The sequence below is a fragment of the Triticum aestivum genome, chromosome 6B, assembly GCF_018294505.1.
Source record: "Triticum aestivum cultivar Chinese Spring chromosome 6B, IWGSC CS RefSeq v2.1, whole genome shotgun sequence".
In the NCBI taxonomy this organism is placed as follows: Eukaryota; Viridiplantae; Streptophyta; class Magnoliopsida; order Poales; family Poaceae; genus Triticum; species Triticum aestivum.
Genome location: NC_057810.1, coordinates 56,436,750 through 56,445,234, shown reverse-complemented (window position 1 = coordinate 56,445,234; position 8,485 = coordinate 56,436,750).

Sequence of the window (8,485 nt, the reverse complement as noted above, 5' to 3'; positions counted from 1 at the left end):
CATGTCTGTCTTTTTTTTTTTTTGAGGGATACGGGTCATGTCTCTCAGGCGCTCACTGATTGGGGACGTGTGTGGTGGACTCCAAATGAATCGAGCAGGCTGAGGAGGTTGGGTGAACTAGACTCGATGGTGAACGAAGCCCACCTAAGGACTACTGAAGCCCACGATGAGTGTAGAAAGGACTACTGAAGCCCATTCAAGGTTTTTTTATTTGCGAGTGATTCATTCACGGTTTCCAAATTCGCGAGCCTTCAAAAAATCTCAAAAGGTTCATACTGATACGCAGAGGTGGACTATATAGTCATCTAAAAATGTGACCATGTTCCAACTAAAAAAAATGACAATTTTCTCTCTCTCAGAAAAAATAAAAAACGAAACCATTTATGTCCTAACCAACTTTCGCGCATACACCCACCCTTATTAACGCATACACGCACACTCTATCCGTATGAGCACCTTCGAAAGAAGGGGCCAACATATCATTGAGACTCGTCAGGACTTGAACCCTGATGGGCTGGCCATATCACTGCCCCTCGAACCATCCAACCAAAGGTTGGTTTGTCCTGCATAATTTGGGTGGTATCATGTGTGTCTTTTCTAAGTAGGACACGTTCGGCAGGGAACAAATGAAATATAGGGGCCCTCATTCGGGCCCTTAGTTCTTAGATGTTGTTAATGTTTTTGAAGCCGATGGCCCGATGATCCAGGTGGAACCGTATATAATAAAGTTTGTTTGGCTTATGTAACATTTCAAATTTTTAATTTGGAATGTTTTACAATAATAGCTAAGCATCTATTCATTTTGTTTGAATTGAGTGGCATTTGAGTATTATTTGAATTTGGATTCAAATTGGCATTTGAAATTCAATTTCAGAAAATCCCTGATAAAATACTTGTTCAAAAGTATGAGAGGAGCTAACATGACACTCCAAAAAGTCAGAAAAAATAATGCCAATTTTTTTGAATTTAAATTGGTGTTTATTTGGAATTTTCAAAAATAATAATTATAAAGCTTGGATTTTGCCTCTAAAAAATACATCACTCTTTAGGATTAATTTTTCTGAGTATATATATTGCGGGTCATGTTAGCTCCTTTTAGTTGGCCAACACTCCGTGCCATACAACATTGCGAGTTGAACCGCCGTCCTGTAGAACTTGCCTTTTACCTTTTGTGGCACTCTTTTGTTACAGAGAATGCCAGAAGCTTGGCGCCACTTCATCCATCTGACTTTGATTCGATGGTTCACATCTTCATCAATACCCCCATCCTTCTGCAGCATTGGCCCCAAATATCGAAAAGTGTCCTTCTGAGGCACCACATGCCCATCAAGGGTAACCTCCTTCTCCTCGCGCCTAGTAGTATTGAAACCGCACATCATGTACTCGATTTTAGTTCTACCAAGCCTAAACCCTTTTGATTACAAGGTTTGTCTCCATAACTCTAACTTCCTATTTACCCCCGTTTGACTATCGTCAACTAGCACCACATCATCCGCAAAGAGCATACACCATGGGATATCTCGTTGTATATCTCCTGTGATCTCATCCATCACCAAGGCAAAAAGATAAGGGCTCAAAGCTGACCCCTGATGCAGTCCTACCTTAATCGGGAAGTCATCAGTGTCGACATCATTTGTTCGAACACATGTCATAACATTAACGTACATGTCCTTGATGAGGGTAATGTACTTTGCTGGGACTTTGTGTTTCTCCAAGGCCCACCACATGACATTCCGTGGTATCTTAATATAGGCCTTCTCCAAGTCAATGAACACCATATGCAAGTCCTTCTTTTGCTCCCCGTATCTCTCCATAAGTCGTCGTACCAAGAAAATGGCTTCCATGGTCGACCTCCCAGGCATGAAAGCAAACTGATTTTTGGTCACACTTGTCATTCTTCTTAAGTGGTGCTCAATGACTCTCTCCCATAGCTTCATTGCATGGCTCATCAACTTAATTCCATGGTAATTAGTACAACTCCGAACACCCCTCTTGTTCTTGATGATTGGTACTAATATACTCCATCTCCATTCTTCTGGCATCTTGTTTGCCCGAAAAATGAGGTTGAAAAGCTTGGTTAACCATACTATCGCTATGTCCCCAAGGCCTTTCCACACCTCAATGGGGATACAATCAGCGCCCATCGCCTTGCCTCCTTTCATCCTTTTTAAAGCCTTCTTGACCTCAGACTCCTGGATTCACCGCACAAAACGCATGCTGGTCTCATCAAAGGAGTCGTCTAGTTCAATGGTAGAAATCTCATTCTCCTCATTGAACAACTTGTCGAAGTACTCTCGCCATCTATGCTTAATCTCCTCGTCCTTCACCAGGAGTTGGTCTGCTCTGTCATTGATGCATTTGACTTGGCCAACATCCCTCGCCTTCCTCTCTCGGATCTTGGCCATCTTATAGATGTCCCTTTCGCCTTCCTTCGTGTCTAACCGGCGGTAGAGGTCCTCATACGCTTGACCCCTTGCTTCACCGACAGCTCTCTTTGCGGCCTTCGCCATCTTGTACTATGTTGTCTGCACTCCTATCCAGGTACAGGCTTCTGAAACAATGTTTCTTCTCCTTAATCACCTTCTGGACATCATCATTCCACCACCAAGTATACTTAGCTTCGCTTCTGCTTCCCCTGGACACTCCAAACTCCTCCGAGGCCACCTTACGGATGCAAGTCGCCATCTTCATCCACACATTGTTTGCATCCCCTCCTTCCTCCCAATGGCCCTCCTTAATGACCCTCTCCTTGAACACCCGAGCTACCTCCCCCTTGAGCTTCCACCACTTTGTTCTAGCGACTTTCGCACGCTTATCCCGTTGGACACGAATCCGAAAGCGGAAGTTAACAACCACTACTAAAAGTCACCAGATGTGATTCTCTCCTTTTGAAGAGGGTGTTAGCTATGATCATGTCGTAGACTAGAGCAAAGCTTAAGACATATTCTCCTTCTTGATTCTGATGCCATAGCCAAAGCCCCCATATACCCTTTCATGAGCTTTTGTGTAAAACCTTGGTAGAGTTAGCATGGCATACATTTGTCAGAGGATATGCACCATCAATAAATATTTGTATTGGAAATTTAAACTCTGATATTGGTAATGATACCCATTGCGTCTCATCCTGCTCACTATCTAAAATGCCAAAACCAATCTGACACCAACCTGTTTATCTGCTATCTAGGACCTTCATTTTGGTGTAAAATATTCATTGATATTCGGATAACATATACATTCCAAACTTTGTTTCGTAGGGCATAGTGTTGTATTATAAGGATGCACTATTGAGGATGAAGCTTTTGTTGGTATGGGGGCTACCCTGTTAGATGGTGTTGTTGTGGAAAAGCATGGGATGGTTGCTGCTGGAGCCCTTGTAAGACAGAACACAAGGAACCCTTGTGGAGAGGTTGTGCTTTACTTGACCACTATTGTTTGGATTCTTATTTAGGTAATCTCAGACACCTTTGCTTATCTGGTTTTAATTAACTAACGGTTATTTATGATAAGGTATGTATGAATCTGGATTAGCATGTGTTAAGAGAAGACCCCATTTTCTTAGATACAAAACACCCTTTTGACACTACTAGATATTGTGACATGCTTCATGATGCTTTTTTGGGGGGTAATTGCATTTTACAGTGACTTTGATGCCATGCATTTATGCGCATTTATGCATGGATGAAACAAAAAAAATGCTTCATAACACTTGTTTGATAATCTTATCACAGCAGGTGCTCTGTTGTTGACCATCTCTGTTCAATTTAGGTATGGGGTGGAAACCCTGCAAAATTTTCGAGGAAGCTCACAAATGAGGAGATCGCTTTTATTGCGGAATCAGCTGCCAACTATTCCAACTTAGCCAAGGCACATGCTATTGAGAATGCTAAACCCTTGGAAAAGATTGATTTTGAGAAAGTGATGCGCAAGAAATTTGCTCACCAGGATGATGAACATGATTCCATGCTTAGTGTCAGTCGAGAGGTCCCTCCAGAGCTGGCGCCCCCAGTCCTACTCCTTCCCAATAAAATTTTCTTATCACCACCTTCAGTTTGGATTCTTATGCACCAGAGCACGCAGACTGCATCGGCCACTCTGATTTCTTTGGGATCGTGCTCCGGATCAGCCACTCCTCCATGACTCCGCCTTATATAAACCCTACCCTCTCCTCCCTCGACCCCCCTAAAACCCCTCGCTATAAACCCCCATGTTGCTCGCTCTAGCCGATCGGATCTCGCTGCCCGCCGCCGCTATTGTCGTTGGTTCCGACGCCGGTGAGTCTTCTCCGCCCTCAGTCTTCGGCCAACGGCCTAGCCTGCCCCATCGTGTCATTTTGACATGGTTTTTCTCTCCCGCGTCGTCTACAGAGGTCGCCCCAACCCCGCGTACGTGCTCCGCCGCAGCACCGAGCTCTGCCACCTCACCCTCATCGACACCGCCGTTCCCGAGCTCCACCAACACCACCCCGATGACCCCCTCGCCGAGCCGCATCACCCGGACCACCAACACCACAGTGAGTCCCTGATTAGCAGTTTCTTCTGTAGCAAACTGAAATTCCACCTGGTTAGATGGTTCATAGAGCTCCTCCACCACTAAAACTTCTCCTGATTAGATGCTTCTTGCTAATGGATACAATTGGATATCATCAATTTATGAAATCATTTGACTAAGCTATGCACTAAGATCACGTTCAGATAACCACGAAGCAGCTTCTAGTTCTAAGCATTGTCAAATCAAGTAGGTAGGTTACTGGAATTTAAGTTTTTTCATGACTGACAGACCTAAGCTCGCTATAACTGAACACGTACATTTGGTCTTCCAAGTAGAGAGTGTACATCTCTAGTTTTGTTGGCTCATGTGTTGCCTTGTTTGTTGTTTGTGGACACCTGAACTGGAAAAAAATGCTGGCCATAGCACACAAAGTTCTCAGCCGTCGTTGGCAATGAGCTGTGAGAACGTTGAGGAGGTCAAAGGCGAAGCTGAGACGAAGAAGAAAAAGGAGTCCAAGAAAAGGAAGGAAATGGAGCGAAGGTAAGATGTTTCGGAATCTGTTACAAACATCCTTGTGTTCAAAAGCAGGGCAAGTGCAACTATTGCAAGCAAGAGCTTTTATGCGAAGAAAACTTGGTATATCATCCTTGCTGAAGCATTTGACCATCTATAGGAGCAACCCCAATAAGATCAATGATAACAAACATCCAACTCTTCAAGCAACAACAAATGAGGACGACAGCAGTAATTGTGCCCTCGTTGCTGGGAGGTTTGATCCTGAGAAAATTAGAGATGCTTTTGCTGAAATGATAATTATGGATGGGCTCCCGTTTGCATTTTACGAGAAACCAGGATTTAAAAATTTAATGCCAAAGGCATGTCCTCGCTTTATTGTGTCTTCTAGGGGAACCGCTATCAGAGATTGTGTCCGCATTTACAACCGTGAGAAAGAGAAACTGAAAAAGTTCTTCAAAGAATCTTGTGATAGGGTCAGCCTAACAACTGACACCTGGACATCTATGCAACAACAGAGCTATATCTGTGTTATGGCTCATTTCCTTGACACTGACTGGAAGCTACATAAGTGGATTATTGGGTTCTTCTTGGTGAATACTCGTAAGGGGAAGACATTGGGAAGTACATCGCGAGGTGTTTGGTGGATTGGGGCTTAGAGAAAGTGTTGACAATGCATCAGCAAGTGATAGCACTATAAGTTACATGAAGATGGTTATGAACAATGCTAAAACCAGCATAGCAAAAGGACAATATATTCACATCAGATGTGCAGCCCATGTCATACATTTGATTGTTTCAGATTGCCTAAAAGAGTTGGATATCCCAGTGCAGTGAGTCTATGCTGCTGTCCGTTTTATCAGAAATTCTCCATCTAGAATTACTCAATTTAAGAGGTGTGCTGACTTGGAAAGTTGGAAAACAAAGCCTTCTTACCACTTGATGTATGCAGAAAATGGAACCCCACATACCTAATGTTGAAAATCACGGCCAAATATGAGAATGTGTTCGATAGGTACGGCGATGATGACCCTTAATTTGCAATTGAGTTAAATAGTGAGAAAGTGCCAGGAGTTCCTGAAGCTGTAGATTGGGAGTATGCAAGGAATATCTCAGAGTTTCTTGGGTATTCTATAACCTCACTATTCGTGTTTCAGTCTATAATCATTGCACATCTCACATTTTTTCCATGAAATTGCTGATGTTTACATCTTCTTGAAAGAGTGGTTTGAGAGTACCGATGCTTTGCAGAAAGAAATGGCTGAAAGGATGATCGCTGAGTATACGACAAGTATTAGGGTGCTCATGAGAGCCTCAACATTCTGATCTTTGTGTCTGTTGCTCTTGATCCAAGGTACAAGTTATCAGATTACACAAGGTTTGCTACTTATGAGATGTTTGGCGAGATCAAAGGAGAAGAAGTTTGGAGAAGGATGAGTGAAACACTTAATGAGTTTAAGGAGTATGGTAAGATGTATGTTTCAATTGAGAAGAAGGAAATGGAATCTAATGTGGAGCAAGGCATGATGAGGTCCCTAATTGACAAGAGGATGAGAATGAACAAATGTGTGGTCGATCCTACCAAGTATGAACTTCAGAAATATCTTGCCGAGGAGATTGAAGCAAACACCACCAAATTTGTTATCTCAGATAGCTCGCGATGTGTTGGCTGTCCTGATATCTAGAGTTGCCTCCAAGATCGCCTTTAACAGCGGTGTATGTATCCTTGATGACTTTAGAAGCTCGCTTACACCCTTCATGATCCAAGCACTACAAAAAAACACTTTCGTGATGATACGTGTTTTTCACAGTAGGTCACGTTTTCTGTCATGCATGTACATCGATGATGATTTTATGACAGAATCAAGATAGTCATACCTGTGTTGTCGTAGAAGTGTTCCATGACATTACCAAAATTATCATCCCGGAAGTGTTCACTTTCATGACGATAAATCACGCGTCATAGAAGTGCTTTCGTCAAGGGTGACCGACACGTGGCATCCACCGTAACGGCTGCCGTTAAGCTATCGGGTCCGGTTTTGAATCCGATAACCCGTTAACAGCCCCAACAAATGGGGATTTTCCACATGTAAAATCATCATTGGCTGGAGGAAACACGTGTCGGCTCACCGTTGGGACAGATGTCATCCATTCATTGGACCGAAGGCGCCTATGATACGTCGACACATGGCACGGCCCAACAGAGACCCATTGCTATGAAAAGGCCGGCCCGTTTGACTTGGTCAAAAGGTGGCGGGCCGGCCCACGGAAAGCATGTTAACGGCCTATTCGCATATAGCCCATTTACAACTCGCTAACCCAGGGCCCGTTACGACCTATCCGAATTAGGCCTAGTAGCGTCATTTGGGCCGTCCAATATGATTCCAGCCCGTTTTAACTTCCGGCCCATTTATGGCCATGACATCTTTCGACCCATATGAGGCCCTTTGTAACTCTTGGCCCATTAACAACCCGTGGTGAAACTGGCCCATAATGAACAGTGTATAACTTTATACCCATTAACGACCCATTATTCCATTGGGCTGTTTCCATCCCATGTTATCTTTCGGCCTTCTCAGGGCCCATTTATTCTTGGGCTCATTTCCAGCATTCGGTTACTTACGCCCCGTTACTGTAATTTTCTGCTTGTGGGCCAAATTCAGCCTGTGGTTATAGTCGGCCCATTTGTGGCTTGTTAATACGTTGGGCCATTTTCATAGCGTCATGAAATACGGCCGATTAACAATGGCCCATTATGGTCGGCCCATGAAAAGACGATTCCAACTCTAGCCTGTTTACGGCTATAATGCTGGCTCTTATTGGCCCATGTTTGGCCAATCGATCATAGGGCCCGTAGAAGGCCTATTGATGATACGACCCGTAGAAGGCCCATTGTGTCTACGGCTTGTAGAATGTCCATTATTTCTATGCCCCGTAGAAGGCCCATTGTTTCTACGGCCCGTAGGAGGCCCACTGTCACTATAGTAAATATGTAGCCCATGGTTATTGTGGCCTAGTTTTAAAAAATAGATTATTGCAGCCACTAGCAAACCGCGAAAAAAGAACTGCACTGACTACAAGAAAACAAATAAATAAGACAACAAGGAAACAAATAAGCAAGCAACTTACGCTAGGCTATCATGGCTACTACACATATTACATCCACTAGGCATCAGAGTTCGCCACCAGTGCAAATATAGGGAACAAAGCAGCATATCATATACAGTTGTCAAAGTTGTTGACCAGTGCAAATAAACGCCACAACAAAACAAGTCCAGAACTGAAACCACTTCAGAAGATCTCAAGAAACAATACCATGGGTACCCATAATGCTGGCAAGATGCTTAGCAAGCTTATTAACTTTCTCTTGTTTGGCGCTTAAATCCTCCAGCGCTTGCTGTTGCACCAAAAAGTATGCATCTGAATTCTGCAATGACTTCCTTAGTCCTTCAGCTTCCTGTTGCAGCACATCTGATTGATGTCT